This window comes from Rhipicephalus sanguineus, chromosome 11, assembly GCF_013339695.2.
Source record: "Rhipicephalus sanguineus isolate Rsan-2018 chromosome 11, BIME_Rsan_1.4, whole genome shotgun sequence".
In the NCBI taxonomy this organism is placed as follows: domain Eukaryota; kingdom Metazoa; phylum Arthropoda; class Arachnida; order Ixodida; family Ixodidae; genus Rhipicephalus; species Rhipicephalus sanguineus.
Genome location: NC_051186.1, coordinates 94,932,944 through 94,954,386, shown reverse-complemented (window position 1 = coordinate 94,954,386; position 21,443 = coordinate 94,932,944). Strand labels below are relative to the sequence as shown.

The following is a 21,443-nucleotide window of genomic DNA, read 5'->3' as shown; positions in this document are numbered from 1 at the left end:
CTACGATGTGTGCTCCTACGATACGGGCGTCATATCAGATTGACTTCTGTAGTTCCAGTGTTGGCTCCGCTTATATAGCAGTCTAATAAACATTACGTTTGTATTCCTACGATTCAGCAAGCTATATTGAAGCATTGCTCGACCCCGAAGAAATACATTAACGAAAGTTACATATGATATCCACATCACCGCATCGTAAAGTGCACTTCGTCCACCCGAACGACGACGTGTCCTCTTGATTCCTTAAGAGGCTGGGCGATGGCTTCATGCTGACCGAGGATAATGTCAGATTAATTAGAAGCCATTTGTAGACTAGGCTACGTAGGCAACATACGCCCAGGTAGTCTACGAATATGACAAACACCATCCACTGACGTTTGTCTACGTAGCACTATCCAGGCCTACCAGCCTCGACGGCCCATGCCTCACTAACGTGGAAGGTGGCTTCAGGTTCCGGCATGTAGCCGGCTCTGTCGACAGAAATTTGTCGACGAAATGACCGAGGCATCCACGTATTCCAACAGCTCTACTATACCACATACTTCAATACATATGGACCCCTCTTCACCACGGTCACGACCGGATTCTATAACAAGTCATGACCAGCTGCTGGTGCTCACTGATCACGGTGATGATGCCCTTGTTCTAGAACCGTCAAGAACCTAGAACCTCTTGCACACATGCACACGGGTTCGTGAAATGCGCGTGCGTTCTCGGGACACGTATAAGCACTACATATCAGCTTACCGCTTCTGGTGTTGGTAATACCCACGTTGTCACTGGCAGCGTCACCCAACCGTCAACAACTGCTTATATAACATATATGCAGCTCTTCAACATATATATGCGTGCGTATAAAATATATACAAATCTTTAGCGTCATTTTGTAACGTGTCGCTCTGTAAAAAAAAGTTACGCCACCGTCACCTACCCGCCGCATGCTTCGCATAACATCGACTCCCACGGTACGTGGGAACTGCCGAATTTTTTTCTTTGTGGCTTTTATTCAATGCGAAGCATTTCTTAGCGAACCTCAGGCACTTTGGCCGTTTCTATCTGCGTATCTATCTATCTATCTATCTATCTATCTATCTATCTATCTATCTATCTATCTATCTATCTATCTATCTATCTATCTATCTATCTATCTATCTATCTATCTATCTATCTATCTATCTATCTATCTATCTATCTATCTATCTATCTATCTATCTATCTATCTATCTATCTATCTATCTAGCCGCCTACGTCTTGGCGCTCTCCTGGTCGTCTCCATTACTTGTAATATACGGAAATTGGCATAGCAGGGGATCAGTCTATGACGAACACGATTCACTGGTCGCGACATGAATAACACAAATTACCTGTTGCGTACGTCATGAAATCCTTTCTCTCAGTCACGTGTGGCACATACCCGCATATCAGAGTTCGTGTTATGCAGGTATGTGCCACAGGTGATACAGGGTCCCAACCAACAACGGCGATCACAGACATTGATACGCAAGGAAAGTGATAATAATCATAATTGTTGGGGTTTTATACCCCAAAACCGCGATATGATTATGAGAGATGCCATAGCGAAGGGCTCCGATAATTCTGACGCTCTGATATTCTTTAACGTGCTCGAGATCGCACATTAGACAGGCTTCTGGCATTTTGCCTCCACCGAAATGTGACCCCCGCGGACGCGATCGAATCCGCGACCTTCGGGTCAGCAGCCGAGCACCGTAACCGCTACACCATAGCGGTGGACGCAAGGAAAGTGAGGAAGCCGAAGACAGAACACCCCTGGAAGACGCTCAGCTACCATCCACTCGTCCACAAGGTCTGCAACGTGGACCACGTGGATTACAAAAAAACCGGGGTCAATCCTTCCCTACAATGAATCTGCCGATAGAACCAGGCCTGTCATAATTACCGGTGATTCCAGCATTGACTTATCAACATTTAACAACACCTGACCCATATACCGCGTGAAAGATGGCATGAATGTGGACGGGGCATCAAAAGACCTCTGTGCCACGCTCAGGACGGGACGCTTCATAGATCATTTCTGCGTAAAAGCCATCCAGCATTTCTACCCCCTGTACTATACCTCGCCCTTCACTACACTTTGACCCCTCGTAGCCGCAGTCATGAACGGATCCGATAACAAGTGCGGTTAAGCAGCTGGTGATCACTGATCATGGTGACGATGACCTTGTTCAAGAAATATCAATAACCTCTTCTACACATACACACAGGTTCGTGACACGTGCGTCCGTTCACCGTCATAACGGACAAGTATAAGCATAAAAATGTAACACGACTGTAACAACTGCAACTCTGACTGTAACGTACGTGCAGTGCGCCTGCGCGTGCCGCTCGGCTGCGTACCATATATCTAGGGAAAGTTTACTGAATGAAGCTTAGTTGCGAGTAACGCCTGGCCTGTGTATCTGTGTTCCTTCTTTGTCCGGTTAGGATTCGCGCTATCCTGTATTCAAGAATATAAGCACTAAATATCAGCTTACCGCGTCTGGTGTTGGTAACACCCATGTTTCTGTTGGCATCGTTTCGCAACTGTAAACAATTGGTTATGTAATACATATGCGACTGTTGAACATATCAGTGTGCGTATACCACTTCCACATTTCTCTAGCGTCATTCCGTAACGTTTCGCTCAATGTGAAAAATTACGCCACAGTCACCATCCAGCGCGTGCTTCGCATAACATTGATTCCCACGGTACATGGGTTCTGCCGATTTTTTATATATACATCTTGTGACGCAACGGTTAACGCGACCTTTATTAGGTCCCGAAGGCACGGTGAAGCGACCACACCCGAGGCACAGCTCTCACAATCAAGCAGCGTTCCCACCACCGATGAAGACGACGAACACCCATGATGATGAACATGCATGAAGAGGGTAGATGTGTCTAATGAACGCCCACACTAACTCCCCCCCCCCCCCCCCCCCCCACGCAAGAGCGGTCATCCTGACCGCAGTTTAAAGCGAAGAAGAACGCCTTGTGAAAGACTTCTTGCGCAATGCGTGGACTATCTCTGCGGCCCGGCAGCGGCGGTCCGTTGGGAGAACAACGGGTGCCACGCGATAGTTGAAGGGAGGCATTTGCTCCAAGACCGTCTAGGGGCCAATGAAACTTAACTGAAATTTGTCGCACAAGCCAGGAGTGCGAACGGGTGTAAGAAGAAGCACTTCATCGCCAGGGCTGAATGACACGGCGCGATGAGATGCATCATAGTCAAGCTTGCGGTCCTGTTGCCTTGCTTGAGTGTTGACGCGGGCCAGCTGGCGGCAGTGAAGCAGCCGGGACACATATTTTTCACTGGTGGATGGAGATGGTTTAACAGGCGCAGAAAAGAAGGAAACGTCAAGGAAAGAAGAGGGGAAACGACCATTGGCGAGATAGAATGGCGAGTACCTGGTTGTGCGCTGTACGGAGGTATTGTACGCGAAAGTCACAAATGGCAAAATTGTGTCCCAGATTCTGTGGTCCGATTGGATATACATGGCTATCATGTCTGACAGCGTGCGATGAAAGCGTTTAGTCAGTCCGTTCGCTTGCGGATGGTAGCTGGAGCTTGTTTTGTAGGTGGTGCCGGATGCCTTGAGCACCTCTTCAACGAGTTGTGAAAGAAATGCCTTTCCACGGTCGCTCAGGATGACACGAGGAGCACCGTGACGAAGGATAAGGGCTCGGATTATAAAATCAGCAGCTTCGGAAGCTGATGCAGAAGCCACGGAAGCTGTTTCGGCGTAGCGTGTCAGATGGTCGACAGCTGTAACGATCCATCGATTACCGGTGACGGTCATAACAAGCGGACCGTACAGGTCGATGCCAACTACCTCAAATGCCTCCAGCGGGCACGGGAGGGGTTGTAGTTGTCCGTCTTGAGCTGATATGGGGAGCTTTCGACGCTGACAAAGCGCGCACGAAGCAACGTACTTCGCTACACTTGTGGACAAGCCCGGCCAGTAGTAGTGACATCTGACGCGATCGTACGTTTTCTGAAATCCCAAGTGCCAGCGGTCATGTCGTCGTGGTATGCCTTGAGGACTTGAGCTCGAAGAGAGCGAGGGAGAACGGGCACCCAGCGTTGACCGTCAGGATGGTAGATATGGCGGTGCAGGACGCAGTTGTCGAGCTTGAATTGCATCAGCTGGCGATGAAGACGGGCGTTAAGGGGCCGCGAAGTCCCGTCAAGGTGAATAAGGCGGCGACAGTAAGGATCAGCGCGTTGGTGAGATGACAATGATCCACACTTGATCGAATAAGTCGGGCCCATAGTAGCTAAGCATGAAACGTGTGAAGAAGGAACGGCCGGGAGCTCGTCGCGTGCGGTAGTGGTGGTGCCGTTATATGGTTCCGTCGGCGTCTTGGTGTTTTTTTCCCGACCTGTATGTAATACTGAAGTCATATTCTTGCAAACGAAGAATCCAGCGACCAAGGCGGCCAGACAAGGTCTTGAGTGTCAAGAGCTGGCACAAGGCGTGATGGTCCGTAACCACAGTAAAGTGGCGGCCGTGAAGGTCAGGTCAAAACTTCTGTACAGACCAAACGACGGCTAGGCACTCCTGCTCGGTGAAGGTGTAATTCTTTTCGGCGGGTGCCAGTACATGGCGGGCGTATGAGACGACCCTCTCGCATGAGCACTTTTCTCTCTGTAGCAGAATACCAGCAATGCCATGACCACTAGCGTCCGTATGCAGGAGTGTAGGTGCGGTTTCATCGAAATGGCAAAGCACTGGTTCGGAGGTGAGGGCACACTTCAGACGGGCAAACGCCGATTCACCTTCAGGAGACCACACAAAGGGAACACTGGAGCCGAGCAGCTTGTGCAAAGGCGAAGCGACTGAGGCGAAGTCTCGAATGAATGGGCGAAAATAGGAAGCGAGGCCGAGAAAACTGCGCAAATCTTTGCCTTTTTCAGGACGCGGGAAGTGCTGGACAGCGGAAATCTTGTCTGGATCAGGACGAATGCCGTCCTTGCTTACGATGTGACCTAACACTTTAATTGTCTCGCTCGCAAAACGGCATTTCTTGGTGTTCAGCTGAAGGCCTGCGTTGACAAGTCACGTGAGAACTTCGTCCAGACGTTGCAAATGCTGATGGAACGTTGATGAGAAAATAACGACATCGTCCAACTAGCACAAGAAAGTTTTCCATTTCAGGCCTCGCAAAACGGTGTCAATCATGCGCTCGAATGTTGCTGGAGCATTGCAAAGGCCGAATGGCATGACGTTGAATTCGTAGAGCCCATCTGGTGTTGAAAACGCTGTCTTTTCTTTGTCGCCCTCGTGCATGGGTATCTGCCAATAGCCCGAACGCAGGTCTAGACTTAAGAAGTACTCGGCACCCTGTAGCGAATCCAAGGCATCGCCTATGCGCGGCATGGGGTAGACATCCTTGCGGGTGATCTTATTAGGTGCCTGGTAGTCTACGCAAAATCGCACGGAGCCATTTTTTTTCCGCGCTAAAACAACGGGAGATGACCAAGGACTCGCTGAGGGACGTATGATGTTCCGTTGAAACATATCGGCGACATTTTCTTCAATGACCTTCCTCTCGGACGAAGAGACGCGATATGGTCGACGGCGTACGATAGAAGCGCTATTCGTCTCGATCCGATGCGTGATAATGGACGTTTGTCCCAAAGAGGATGAATGGGCATCAAACGATGCCGCATGTTTTTGTAGCAAGGCAAGCAACTCATCTGACTGCGATGAAGTCAGGTCGGGACTGATAGTCGCAGCGAGAACAGAAATGCATGGAGAACGTGCAACATATAGAGGGACAGAGGACGCCGGCACGAGCGGAACAACAGAGAGAGGCTGGGATTCCGTGACGCAAGCAATTGTGGTGCCTTTGGGGATGAGAATTTTCTCGGACGTCTGGTTTGTAGCGTAGCGAAGTCCGCAGACATCGTGGAACCGCACTAGCCCTGAAGCAAAGGCTATCCCTCTTGCGACACAGCGTGCAGACGGCAGGACAAGCGCGTCACCATAGTCAATCACGTCAGAGGCGATGGTAACTATTCGTTGAAGACCAGGTGGTAGCTCGGTATCCTGCACAGCGAGCAAGCGAAGTGGCTTGTCATCCGCAGAAAGGGCATAGTCGGTTTCCGTCATGTGAAGAACACGTTCTGGACAGCAGATGGAAGCATTTGCCGTAGACAGAAATTCCCACCACAATATAATCTGGTGGGCACACGAACTCAGCACGGCGAAGTGTACGTAATGGAGAAGTCCATCAATGAAGACACGAGCGGTGCACATGGCTAGGCGCACTCGGTGTCATCGAAGCAAGGTGGACAGGCGTCGAGTGTGCAGACATCGATTGCACGACGCCTGGTGAGCCAGTGACGACTTGTGCGTACGTTGGTTGGAGTCGAGGGGTCAGAGAGTCCACATACGCTGGAGCGGCCATGGACGCGAACTCCTCCTTGATCACGTCGCGCAAAAGAGTGCTGGAGGCGGGAGGTGGACTCGGGGTCGCCGATAGGCCAAGAAATTGCCGCTCTTCCCGTATAATCGCGCGGATCATAGCACGCAACGAGGGGTTGGCGGTGGCGGTGTTGTCAGGGCTGTCCGGCGGCAGGCGCTGGGACTCGAGTTCCTCTAGGCGTTGGCACGTGGCAACAACGTCGGCGACTGTTGTCGGGTTCTGAATGGCCAACGCATTGAAGGCGATAGTGTCGATGTCTTTCAACAGATGGGGAACCCTTTCTGATTCGGTCATGGAGGTGTTGAAACGGCGGCAAAGAGCAAGCACATCCTCAATGTATGAGGTGTAGGATTCGCCAAGTTGTTGCTTGCGAGCGTCCAAGGTCTTCTTTGCGAGTGCAGAACGAACTGCCGGAGTGCCGAAAACTTGGCGAAGCTGTTGCTTGAAATGGGTTCAGTGCGTGAAATAAATTTCGGGATTGAAATACCACGTTTTCGCTACGTCTGTGAGGTAGAAAGAAACACGGCGAAGCTTGGCCAGATCATCCCAGTTGTTAGTTGAACTCACTCAGTCGTAGTGGTCCAAGCAATCCTCCACATCTTCACCTCGAAGTCCGGTGAACATGGGGGGACCACGCTGGTGCCCACTGATAATCCAGGGTGGATAGGCCGCGGTAGTCGGGGCCGTGGAGGTAGATGCAGGTGCGCCGGTTGGCTCGTCCAGAGGCATGGTACCGGATACCTGGTACAGACGGCGACCTGAGCGGAGCTCCAGGAGGTAGAGCGGGTTGGGAGAGGAAGGGAGATCGCTGAGCAGCCTCCACCACTTGTGACGCAGCGGTTAACGCGACCTTTATTAGGTCCCGAAGGCACGGTGAAGCGACCACACCCGAGGCACAGCTCTCACAATCAAGCAGCGTTCCCACCACCGATGAAGACGACGAACACCCATGATGATGAACATGCATGAAGAGGGTAGATGTGCCTAATGAACGCCCACAGTATATATACATGTCCGGAACATGACGTCAACGGCAACGGCAAAAAGCAGCCGAGAGTCTCATATAATTACTATCGCAGTATACAGTGATGTAAAAAAGTTTACGCTGCCTGGCATATGCTTGCACACTCGGCATTGCAGCTAATTCCATAAATTCTTAGCACGGTGCAAAATTATATAAATAGACTTAGACCCATGTCAAGAGCCCAACTTAAGTGGACGGGTAAGTTGCTCTTCGGTTAAAGTACATTTTATCAAATGTAAACGACGCAAACGGAGTTTCACCTGCAGAAGTGTGTGCTTCCGTCGGGTTCCGAAACGTACTTCCCGAAGGTGAACTTAATTTTCCCGCTTGACAGGGGCTTTACTATTGATTCCACTAAAACCAAACTTCTTTTGTTCTCATCTCAAAAGAAATCGTTGCTGAGAATTCCGTCCGTATTCATTTATAACCGCTCATTATCAGCAAATGAAGAGTGCGGATTGTAAGGTGTAAACTGTAAAATGTCGACTGTGACCAAATACCTGAAAATTATATAACTCATTCAAAACAAGTTATCACATGGAATACGCATTCTAATGAGGATACGTCTCTTCTTTCCAGGACCTGTTTTCAGGGCTCCATTTTCACTTTGTAGTATCTCGCATTGATTACTGCATAACATCCACGGGCAACACATACCCTACTCACCAAAAACTGCTAGGAATTATCCAGAACCAGCCAGCTTGAATAATCACGTCAGGTACACCCACCTACAATGAGAAACAGTTGCTTCAGTATAACAACATTCTCCACGTTGCCGCCTTTGTCAAATAGAATCTTGTTATCTTTTTTTACAATCTAACAAATGAAGAAATCTCGTTGTGAATTACTTCATCAACTCTATTGAACGCCGTTCCAACTCCTTTCGCGCTGCATAATAGTTTCATTCTGCCCAGAGTACGGCCTGAATACAGCAAACAAACAGGTCACTTTGCAGCCATATTGTTATGGATACAGTATACCATTTGTAATAAAAGTAAAAAACCCTTTCCTGACACACACGTGTACATGAAGGTACTTGCTGCCTTAACCAAGGCGAGTCCACTTTTGCGATAAAAACTGCAAATGATTTCTCTTTTCCGGCATAAGGCCGACCTCTCTTCAGTGTTACAGCGCGCAGTGTACCGAATGAAGCGTCACACACGGGACATCGAAACCCATCACGTAAGCCTTAGAAAAAGAGGCGTGCTTACGCGTGCCAAAACATTGTAGTGCAATAGAGCCGGCATACAGGACCTACCAGGCGAGTCCTATAACAATGCTATTTTACGCACACTTCATCACGCTGCAAGCAGGGAACACTCACTGAAGCGCGTAAGTAATCAAGTCTCTTGGCCAGTTAGGATGGCCGCGGCTGTCCTTATTTGCTGGCAAGCTCTTGTCCAAATCCGAAGAGACGCGTTCAATATTAATCCCTAGTGAAGACTTTTAACGGCGCTGCCGTTACTCATCCTCAATACTTCACATACCGCTCGTTACCAAGAGAGAAGAGAGAAGAAATAATACAGAAGGAAAGACAGGGACGTTAACCAGTATAGGACAACCGGTTTGCTACCCCATACATGCGGACAGGGTGGGGGAGATTTAAAGATGGAGAGGAAAGAGAGACAGAAAGATAGAAAGATAGCATATGACACCATGACTTCGTCCTGGCAAAGGTAGCTACTTTACTATTGTAAAATGTATATTCTTTTCTAATACAATGTTTCGTAGTACACTTCTTCAAATAGGAAGTTTTTCGTCGTCTTGTAATGCGGTATTCATAAAGCTTTTGTGTGCTACCGGGACACCGGTGAATGGCAGCGAATTTTTTAGGCAATCCATCTAACCGAAACTCATTTGAACGCACTTTCGTGCTCCATGAGTGTTCATGACAAACGAAAGTATTTAACAACGCAACGCAATCGCAGTTACGCAGCAACCTGATTGTTTACACGAGTGCTGGTGGCTGGTTAATTCATGTAGTTTAACGTCCCAACGCGACTCCGCGTATTGAGACGCCCGAGTAGTTGGCTACGGATAATTTCTACCACATGGGGTACTTTAGCGTGCACTGACATTGCGCAGTACACGGGCCTCTATAGCATTTCGCCTTTATCGAAAAGCGACCGCCATGACCGGAATCGAAGCTGCGTCTTTCGGGTCAGCAGTCGCGCACCGTAATCATTGTACGGCTGCAGCGACCCTTCCGTGAACTAGAATACACTTTTGTTCTTGCATTCATGGTCCTGTATTTGACTCGTTGAACCATGCGCCGCCAGACGGCTACATCACTTAAGATTCCCACGAACAGGCTAAGTGAAGGTTGGTCGCCTCGACGTTAAAAAGGAACGGTGATAAAGATAACCGTCATAAGTAGCCCCCGCAGCAGCTAACTTTTGAGGCGCCGGTAACCAGGTAGCGCGCTAGCACTAACAAGTTTGCGAACAAACTAACACAAAAACGCCAAGTTTCTCAAGGTATTTCAGAATATTTTTAGGTTTTAGATTAACATACAAAAGAAATACACAACAAGGTGTGCCTCTGAGAGGGTTCATTGCTGTCCATCATTAAAAATGCTGGACAGTAGGTTAACGGGTGGGAAAGCATTCACTCGCTTACCGCTTCACTTAGTCAGTGATTACCGAAAGAATTGTGTTTTTCCGACCTGATTCGGACAAAACTGAAGCAATCAACACTAAAATGAAGAGAGCAGTTATCGAACTGCATTGCTCGTTTTTTTTTTTTACTTTTGAGGCTCACCACTACTTAGCAATGTATTTACATTTCTTTTTCCAAGGCACCAAGAATTACACAAGTGGAAATACCTACGAAAGATACAAAAATGAAGGCGGCCTAAGAAGGAAAGGAGTAAATAACTCTAGAGTTCTTATGAAGCGTTGATACAAAGCCTGCAATTTCAAGACCTTTTCAACAAGCTCCGCATTATGTAAGAAGCGGAGACCTTCCTGCCAGAAATCATATCTCCGAGTCTACGTCGGCACCATCGACGCTTGCGCAAGCAATTTTGTCTTCTGCGCAGCAATTTATTCCTTCGATTTTGCGTGGCGTTCTACAAAGCAAATGAAAACGCATTTTTTTCTTGCCGGGTGACTGAATCGCAGACAGAGACGAAGCCAGGCACAATCGCTGCTGCCAACACGACAGCCCTGTGACAGGAGATGCTCTCTAAGCAAATATGACCTCTAGCTGCAGGCTTCGTGGGGCTGCGTGAATTGGATGCACACTCTTCGCATCTCTCGAAAAGAGCGTCGAAATCCTATTTTCTGTGAGCTCTATCTTGAACCGTCAAGTCATTGTTTCGTGTTTCTTTATGCATCGCTGTGAAGAAGCACCCCCGGCAACAGAAAGGGTTCTGCTCTTTGCACGGCCGAGATTGACGTTACTGGAGTAGTAGGATACGATATTGGAGTCGTTGGACGACGCTGGGGGCGCTCCAGTTCTGTAAGCTATTATAGTGAAAGGGGGGGGGGGTGGCCGTCAAGTGAACCGGCACTCTGGATGTGACGTGGTATTATGAAGCCGCACTCGGGAGAGATGTCGGACAGTGCGCTCACGGCCATCTGCCGTGGGTCAAAAAGGGGAATACGCAGCATGAAATGAAAGGGCTGAGGCCGGACTTTGACAAGCATTGTCAGCAATTTCTACTGTTGCAGCGCCTCCTCTGCGCCGCAAAGACTGCGATCGCTGAGCCAGTTCCTGCGATTTTATACGTCTTGTTTTTGGTATTGTGAAACAAGAAAACAGACTGAAGAGAAAACAGTCGAATAGAAATAATGCGTGCGAGAAGCAAGGAAGAAAGCGTTTGCCTCACATGATACGGTGCGGTAACGTGTATAGTATCATACCGATAAGCTAACTTAAATTTCTAAATGATATTTTCAAGATAGCTGTCGTCGTTTCCGAATTAATTAGACAGCCGTGAACATTGGTCGGGACTCAACAAAGAATGCCACGCTTGGCAAATGTCAGGTAACATATGAAGCTGCAGCATGAAAAGCCCTTAGCAACGATGCTGGATGGTACAGTCACAATGGAGCAAGAAGGTTTTCATAAGAACTACCCACATACTGTTAATTAACGTAAACAAGAGCGTACTGTTTGAACAGCCAACGTATCACTAAGGACGACATGGGTTTGTTTCTTAAGCGTGGATGTGTTACACTTTGTAACACATCCACGATCCAAGATTGCGGCATCAAAAGCATTCGTGATCCTTTGTATTCGTGCTTTAGCAGTTGTCTAGAAGAAACTGGATGACATCGGCATTTGCATATTTAGCCCGCTGTTATGCAGGGGATGGATGTCTTTTCTTCATCTCACCATCACAGGGTTAGCCTCGCTTGAATTAATATAGCGTTGTAATCAGTAATGGTTGATTGGCTAGTTGGTGCAGTGCAATTCATATGACAGCGCAGAAAAGTGGAAAGCATGACAATAGAGAAAAGCAGAGCTCCTAACACTCTGTCTTTGTCGTCGTCCTTTCCGCTTTTTCGAGCTGTTACGTGTATAGCACTACCTCGGAAGACGTTCCTCGAACGGTGGATCCCCGACAGCTTAGCCCCGGGCACAAGTAACAACCGTTTGACAAATAAAGTTTATTGAGCTCAACTTAGCTAAAAGACATTAAAAAAACCGCCACCTTTAGTCCTAGTTGAAGTGAAATTGCTATTTGCTAATTCCGAGAGTGTTCGCTATGAGGCACGTAAAAGGGAACACTTTGCTACAACATTTTATTCAAATTAAAAGGGAATTATTTCTTTCTTGTTTTGGTATTCACTGGAATAGTAATTATTTGTTTACTGAGGGAATCACTCCAATGTCCACAATGAAAAAAAAAATGACCTCGCCGTACGTTACCTAATACACTATCACGGACTTTAGAATAAAACGCGCATCGCATTTTCTTCTTAACGTTGAGCCATCTAACTTTGTATGCAAATAGGATACTTTCGACTTAACGTGGCTAGGGTGCCGGTGGGTATATTGCTATATTACTGGTTGGCGTCACCAAGATTTCGTTTGTAAAAGCACGTGCGAATAATATATGTTTTCATCCTACCCATGATATCTTCTGTAATGCTCACAACTCTCCCACACATAACCGAAGACAACAGAAAGGGCCAAGCTAGCTACTTGGTGTGTGTATTTACGACGACCATCCGTAAAAGGTACGATCAAAAATAAGGTCGTATCAGGCATCAGAACGCTCTACAGCAAAAATAAGTTCTTTTTGGATATTGAAGTCATAACGGATGCCTTTATTGAAACATGTCCGAAGTACTAACCAGTACTGAGGATGAAACAAACGGAATAACAGCAGTTCATTGCAGCTAGGCAGCTTGTTTAGCGAAGTAAGAAAAAAGAGGAAGACACTGAGGGAAAGAAAAACAGCAATTTCATGCAGAATTTAATTATCCACTTTCTATTTTTAATTGAATGCGAGAACAAAAAAAACGCCATGCCTGCGCGGAAAGCGCAGCACAGTCACAGCAAAAGCTGGAAGAGCGGCATTTCTAGAGCCCGTTCTAAACTTTCTTGTGGCTACTAATACAAGTACATTAGCAACGTACCCACTACGCCACAAATCATAATTTTTGGGAAGTTGCGAAGCACCCGCCACGACATTATTCGTTATTCTGCGGAGAAGTGAGGTACCATCTGTAATGCATTATGTGCATTTTGTTGACGCGACGGCTGATGACGATGAAGAATTATGGCTGAATCATTTGTAATGGTTGAAATCTTTAAACGACCCAGTAGTTACGTAATTCATATTGTGTGACGCCCGGTCGTTATTTAACTGCCCCACCACGCTATAACATACGTCAACGTGAGAAAGAGGGGGAGAGAGAGAGAAGGAATTAACTTCATTGGAATTATGAGGAAATGAATCATGGGAGCATTATGGGCTTCCTTGGCAACCAATAGAAGTGCACTTGCGATGAACCCACTACGCTATAAATCATCATAAATTTTGTGAAGTAGGGAAGCAGCCACTATGTAATTTTTCGTCATTCTGCGGAGAACCGTGGTACTCGATAAACACCTGTAAGGCATTATGTGCACTTTGTTGATGCTGTGGCTGATGACGATGAATTATCGCAGAGGACTTTGTAATGGGTTGGAAGCATTCAACAACCCAGTGTTGCGCAATTCGCATTGTGTGACGCCCGGTTACAGAATTCGCGTTTGTGTGACGCGTGGTTGTTGTTTTGCTCTTCTACCACACTCCATTGCATATGTTAATGTGCTTTCTGTTCGACATGAAGCCTGTATAGGGTCTTTTTGCAACGCTGTTGCAAGCAATGGCACGGCCCTGAGGTAGAGCACTGCGCTCACACGCTGAGGGCCCAGGTTCGAACCTTGTTCCATCCTAGAATGTTTTTCTGATTTCCTTTTCTTTCTTATTTCTTGTGATAGCTGTTACGGACACCGGTGGCGGCGGCGGCGGACAACTACGGCGACAAAAACGGCCGTTGAAATGATGTCATGACAGCTTTCGCTGTAAAACTATGTTACCAAGCTTCTCGCATAAAAATATCTTATTCGTAGGCGGCAGAATTTGTAGCGGTAATGAAAACCTGGAGCTCTCGCGAATTATTAATGAACGGTCAACGCATGACTTCTATCACAACTCTCACTGCGATGCCACAGAACCACGATTCCCTGCCTCAAAGTACTCCCTCGGGCATACTTACAGTGCCCGTAGTTCTAATCCTTGTCTGGCGTCACCGCCGCTGAATTTTGTAAGCCCTCATATTGTTAATACGACCCTACATTCATTTCGAATTATTTTCGTGCCAGGCGCCGCTGCCACGGCTTTTCGCAGTTTCACGATGCGGCCTATAAACGTGTGTGACCTCAATTACCACATACCCGACGCGCGCACCGTGGCTTAACTCGCTGCGGCCGGGAAGGTATCTGCTGAAGTGACGTAACAGTGTGGAGGCTAAAGTTTGTCTCTTTATCATCGAGCTTGTAATCCGTACATCTGAACCTTTGTAAACAGCCGTCGCCGTGCGTTGCACGTGGCGGGCGTATATGTTCAGGTTTTTTACCCTGTATTTCTAACGCAAAAGACGATACGGGAATGCATCTCTGCTGCTTTTTGGGCACATTTCCACATGTCACCGTATAGTCATACTTTGTGTTTCATGTACTTACCTTGTAGCTACAATTGCAGTTTCGTTAAGCGCATACATACATGACCAGCATTTGTTCTAAGGTAAGTGAGAGTACAAGACCGCAAGTTACATTTGCACTTCACTGTATGTGTATTATGACCCATGTGCGTTTCTTTACTGTTGCGCAAATTTGGAGAATGCCAAAGATAGAGGGTTTCAGAAAGCCAGGGCATTTCTGAGACACCGTGTTCCTCTCACATCCTTACAACACGACTGCGTTAAAAAAGTCACAGTTTCGCCGCAAGGGCGAAGCAATGAATGCGATAGCAAGAAACTAATGCTATACGAAGTGAGGTTCGCCAATGGATACTCACAGTTTGAACAGCGCTCCTGTTGCAAAGGCGGCCGAAGCAGCGAAGGAAACTAGCGTGCTTCAAGTGTTCAGCTGTGACACTTGATAGTTCGCGCTCATCTTCTCTTTGTTCGTTTACCGGCGTCCCTTCAGCTCGAGTGACTTTCGTACGCACCGTAACATGAGCGCGGACATCACGGTGAAAGCTTGAAACATCCGTCTTCCCCTCAGCACAAGAAAACCGCGAGAGCAGACAGCGGAAGGGCAAGGTTCTTGCGAGCGAGCTCGCCGACGACTTTTAAATGCGCCCATCGCGCTCCTAGCGCCATCTCGCTGGTAATGAAGAAAGGCTCATAAGCGCCTGCCGTCTCTAAGTTTGTCCAGCGGTAAAGGGTGTGTATACAGGGTGTTTCAAGAAATGTGTCCAACCTTCTCAAAAAAAACAGAAAAATGCGATATCTGCTCGGGGCTTTCAGAATTGCATTTTCTGTAGCGGCAGGAATCTCAAAGGGGCCCTGCAACACTTTTCGAGCATGCTCAAAAAGCGCTGCCGATCGGTAGTAGAGGCTCCCGAGAACACGCGAGCCAAATATTATAGCGATGCGCACGGCCTGGAATTTACAATAAATTCTCAAAGTCAGCTGAAAATCGCTCCCTCTTCTCTCGACAAATGATGTATTAGTCCGCAAAATATGACGCCATTGTCGGCAGTTCCACCATTGGCTGATGTTATAATCACGATAACACCCTCGTTATTACTTTCGTTGTAAATTTTGAGTTCAATAAGTAGATAATATGTATGTTTATATTCTGTTATCGCGTTAAAAACACCGAACAAACATTAATATTAGCACTTCCGGTCTCACCGACAGCTCGTCTGCTCGTAGTTGCGTGGTTCCGTTTTCTTCGCCATGCGCAGTGCCGAAAACGTGAATATTTCTGTGCTTTTGACCATCGCCGGTTGCCGTTGAGAGTGGCAGCCGTTCGAATGTTGCCTCGTCAGCTGGGAACTGCATCGTCGGCACGTTCTCACGACCGACCGAGGCAGCCGTGCAGCATGTCTCCGATAACAATGCTGGCGTCCGGTAATGGCGGCGCTTCGGGGTCGTCTGCCCGTGCCGTCTTACTACGGTCCCTAGAATGTAGTCTTACGAGGCGGTGTATCGGAGTATGGGCCGAAACCGATCTCAGCTGTCATTCGTTCACAACGAGCGCGCAGGTTTGCTTCCATGGTTGGCAGAGCGATGAAAACACTACGGCGTTCGAGGTGCACACCCAACATTACCAAACCGACGCGCAGTTTTCAAGCACGCGCGATACACATCGGCTCCGCTCGACGAGAACGACGCAAGCCGACCGGAAGTGGCGGCACAGACCACGTGGTTGCGCCCAGACGTCAGAGAGAAAAAAATGAAGAAAAACTTTCCGCCGGCGCTCTTGGGCAGAGCCTCGCTCGTCTGCGCTCCCTCCCTCGAGTCGCTGCCTAGCTCTCCGCGCGCTCGCGGCGTTGAGTTGAGGGAGAAAGCTGAGGAACGTGATCTCTATAATTTGGTAACACCACTTAGACTTGACGGATTCGAAAAATTTTTGCGGCATATGACTCGTGAAGAGTCATACGTCAATAATGAGACTATTCCAATATAACTAATAAAGGTGTTGCAGGGCCCCTTTAAGGTAGTTAAGGACATCATTTAGGGCAGCAATTATGAAAGTTACATTAATTAACTTTTTAATTAGTGGAGTTAGGTGATTGTGTCAAATGAGAGAACTGAAGTTCTTCATGCGAGGAACCCATCCGAGCTTTGAGATTGAGATTTCGAAAAAGCGTCCTAGTAATTGTTGTGGCGTAATGAATTCCAACGAAATGCAACGGCTTTCAACAGCGAAAGCCATCGAATTCGGTTGAATTTCATTACTGCGTAATTATTACCAGAGGCCGCTTTTTCAAAATCTCAATGTTGGGATATGTTTCTGGCACGAAGAACTTCAATTCCCCAATTTGACACAGTCACCTAACTCCACTAATTAAAAAGTTAATTAATTTAAATTTCTTAATTACTGTCTCAAGTCATGTCTAACCATTTTAAGATGCCTAGCGCTACCAACTGCAAAATCACACAGCGGCGAAACCGAAGGTAGACAAAAATATTTATCTGCGCGTTCCCACGTAAGAGGCTATACCTATCAATCAAGTGCGAGTAGTGGTCTGCGTGAGAGATAGCTGCTCACTCTCTCGGCTTTTCTCTTATGTCCATGTCTCCACGTCATGTCTTCTTAACATGAATACCTACCTACTAGCTCAGCTATATTCTAAGCTTGCCATTCTCTTTACTTCTGTACTTATCTATCGAGTAAGAATGAAATTCAAAAGTGTACTAACGTACCTAGATATATATATCTATATATATTGTTACGAGAAAACGTATATTTACAAATATATACAAGCAGAAATAGACGCTGAGACAATGGCGGACCGGAGCCTGTCCCTTCAGCCCTTCGTCGTTGTCCCTCTTCCAGAGTGGGCCCCACAACATCCTTGTGCCTCTGGCCCACTGCTTGCTACCTTGTGACAATATATATATATATATATATATATATATATATATATATATATATATATATATATATATATATATATATATATATATATATATATATATTACTTATCTCTTTTATTTATTTATGCACAGTGTTCTAGGTCCAAGACTACAAGAATATTGCCGCGAGTCTTATATTTCATGAGTTGAAGCTTCACCCACAAAGACTGTGGGCAACGCGCTGCGCAGGCCTCGCCGTGATGTGTAGGAAGCTTCGCGATTGTTTTGGAACAATCTGTTAAGATTGCGCGCCGCACGAGAATGTTCCAGCTTTGTCGAGAGATAACGCCGCCAACAGCGATATCGCTGGAAAGTTCGATGGCGCCTGTATAAAAGCCGACGCGCTTGACTGCTTGTCGGTTGATCGACGGTCGACGCTCTGTTCGCCGCTATCAGCGTATTGCTGTACTGTGAATTTCAGTTTCCCGGCCACAAGTTCGGCCAAATCAACAGTTTCATCTCGGACGTGCTGACTGCTGTCTTCGTCTACGTGACTACCACGTGACATCTGGTGGAGGTGCTGCTTCATAATCCGGACGCCACCGCGGAGTGTTGACCCAAGCCCAAGCCGCCAAGAAGACGGCTCTAAGGACAACCCGGATCCTCGAACCAGCCGCCGGCAGAAGGGACTACAACCAGAGTACGGACTCCTTCCCGAAAACGCCAGGCAGCCGATGACCGTCACATCGACCGCCGAGACGATGACAGACCCCCTGCCACCTACAACGGTCGTGATGCAGCCACCCAGGGAGCCGCCGACGTTCCGTGGTTCTCCATGTGAAGACCCCGAGACATGGCTCGAGACCTTCGAAAGGGTCTCAACATTTAATAACTGGAACTGCGAGGACAAGCTGCGCCACGTATACTTCTACCTAGAAGACGCCGCGAGGACGTGGTTCGAGAACCGAGAATCCGCCTTACAAACATGGGATCTCTTTCGGACGACGTTCCTAAGCACGTTCACGAGCGTGGTCCGCAAGGAACGGGCCGCGGCTATGCTGGAGACCCGTGTGCAGCTGCCCAACGAAAATATTGCCATCTACACGGAAGAGATGAATCGCCTGTTTCGACACGCCGACCCAAGTATGCCCGAAGAGAAGAAAGTGAGGTTCCTCATGCGGGGTGTCAAACAGGAACTCTTCGCTGGATTGATAAGGAACCCGCCGAAGACGGTCGCTGAATTTGCATCGGAGGCTTCCACGATCGAGAAAACGCTTGAGATGCGAACGCGGCAATACAACCGCAGCTTCTCGGCTACAAGCTACGCCGACGTTCAAGCCCTAGGACCCGCCGACCTGCGTGAGACGATTCGAGTAATCGTGCAAGAGGAGTTTCGAAAAATTCTACCTTCGTCGCAACCTCAAGTAGAGTCCATCGCCGACGTCGTGCGCCAGGAGATCCAGCATTCACTCGGCGCGCCTCAGCTAGCAGAGCCGCAGCCGCAAGCTATTAGCTATGCTGCTGCAGCCCGCCGTCATGCTCCTCTTCCACGCCCCCGCCAAGACACCACACCGCCGCAGTACCGTCGCCAGACGCCGCCGCCGCCACCGACGCCCTACCGACCACCTGTCGGCCAGCGCAACACCCCGAGGAAGACCGATGTCTGGCGTGCCCCCGACAACCGCCCGCTCTGCTACCACTGCGGAGAGGCCGGCCACACGTACCGCCGCTGCCAGTACCGACAGATGGGACTACGCGGATTCGCCATCAACGCGCCGCGCCCGCAGCCAGGCGAACGGCCGCGCGACATCGACGACTACCTCACCGGAACACAGTGGCAAGAACGACGACCTTCCCGCTCGCCGTCGCCCGGCCGCTACATGTCACCGCACCGCCGGCCGTACACTGGCCCAAACCGGGGCCGGTCGCCTAGCCCGTATCCGGAAAACTAAGAGCAGCAGCCGATGGAGGTGCGGTTGCTGTACGACGAACTACCGAAGATCCTCCGCCGCCGACGACGACGCCGCGACGAAACCTTCACAACACGACGCGAACCAGACAGACCCCTGACGACGAAATCTCGCGGACTGAAGAAGACCCGACGACGCAAAATGGAAGCAGCGGAACACACCGACGCAGCCGTGACCCCACGCCACGACCTAACTGCAACGCGAGACGACGAACTAGCGACCTCGACGTTCTTATCGACGGCCACAGCATCACAGCTCTCGTCGACACCGGAGCCGACTATTCTGTCCTCAGTGGACCGTTCGCCACCAAGCTGAAGAAAGTAAAGACCGCTTGGAGTGGACCCGAAATCCGGACAGCTGGAGGCCACCTGATAACGCCGATTGGTGTCTGCACGGCGAGAGTCACCATCAATAACCGGACTTATCCTGCGAGCTTTGTAATCCTACAATATTGCTCTAGGGATGTGATACTTGGAATGGACTTCCTAAGTGACCACGGTGCCGTCATCGACCTGAGGTCTGAGTCGTTAACGCTAACCTCAGACAAAGCGCTCCCGCCCCACGCGACGCTAGGGAACCATGCATTGAACGTGATAGAAGAGCAGGTGACCGTTCCGCCGCGCTCCAGCGTCATTATTTCCGTCGGCACCGAAAAACCTGCGAACCTTGAAGGCGTCATCGAGGGCGATCAGCAACTACCCTTGAACCGTCAAATTTGCGTCGCAAGAGGTATAGCCGAACTGCGTGACGGTAAAGCAAAGGTAGTGCTGACAAATTTCAGCCACGAATATAGGCACCTCAACATTGGCACGACGGTCGCCTACATCGACGAATGTGTGGCCGCCAGCAATGCTTTCGCCCTCTTCGATGCTGCCGAACCTGCTTCAACAAATCGAGGTCCCGAACCAGATTTCGACGTCAACCGGAGCCTTCCGAAGGTCAAGCAAGACCAGCTGAAAACCCTGCTCCTGCAATACAAAGACTGCTTCTCGTCGTCATCACGAATTCGACAAAGTCCGGTGGCGAAACACCGAATTATAACGGAGGAAAGTGCAAGGCCCCTCCGTCAGAGCCCCTACAGAGTTTCGACTCGAGAGCGCGACGCGATAAAGAAACAAGTCGACGAGATGCTACGCGACAACATCATCCAGCCGTCCAAGAGTCCGTGGGCGTCACCTGTGGTGTTAGTGAAGAATAAGGACGGGACACTGCGCTTCTGCGTTGATTATCGGCGCCTGAACAAAATCACGAAGGACGTGTACCCCCTCCCACGGATAGACGACACCCTGGATCGACTACACAACGCGACGTACTTTTCGTCGATGGACCTCCAGACCGGCTATTGGCAGATCGAAGTAGACGAAAGAGACCGAGAAAAGACTGCTTTTATAACACCCGACGGCCTCTTTGAGTTCAAGGTCATGCCTTTCGGTCTTTGCTCGGCACCTGCGACGTTCCAGCGCGTCATGGACACCGTGCTGGCCGGATTGAAGTGGCAGACGTGCCTTGTGTATTTGGACGACGTCGTCGTGTTTTCCTCGACCTTCGACGAGCATCTCCGGCGGCTTGAGGCAGTACTTTAAGCAATCAAGGCCTCTGGACTGACCCTGAAGCCAGAAAAGTGCCGATTCGCGTACAACGAGCTCTTGTTTCTGGGTCATGTGATCAGCAAGTCTGGAGTGTGCCCAGACCCGCGGAAAACAGCTGCCATCGCAGACTTCGCGCCTCCCACCGACAAGAAGGCCGTGCGCCGATTTCTCGGCTTATGCGCCTATTACAGACGCTTCGTCAAAAACTTTTCACGCATCGCCGAACCACTGACGCTTCTTACGAAGACTAACGTGGAATTCAGGTGGGAAACGGAGCAAGTGCAAGCATTTGAGGAACTTAAACGACGCCTGCAGACGCCGCCCATACTTGCGCATTTCGACGATTGCGCCGATACGGAAATACACACCGACGCA

General features: G+C 48.9%; 1 pseudogene; it reads left to right on the top strand.

The window, feature by feature from the left end:
* Nucleotides 1-7,146: 7,146 nt before the first annotated feature.
* The window catches only part of LOC125756424 (uncharacterized), a 32,774-nt pseudogene continuing 18,477 nt past the window's right edge, over nt 7,147-21,443 (top strand).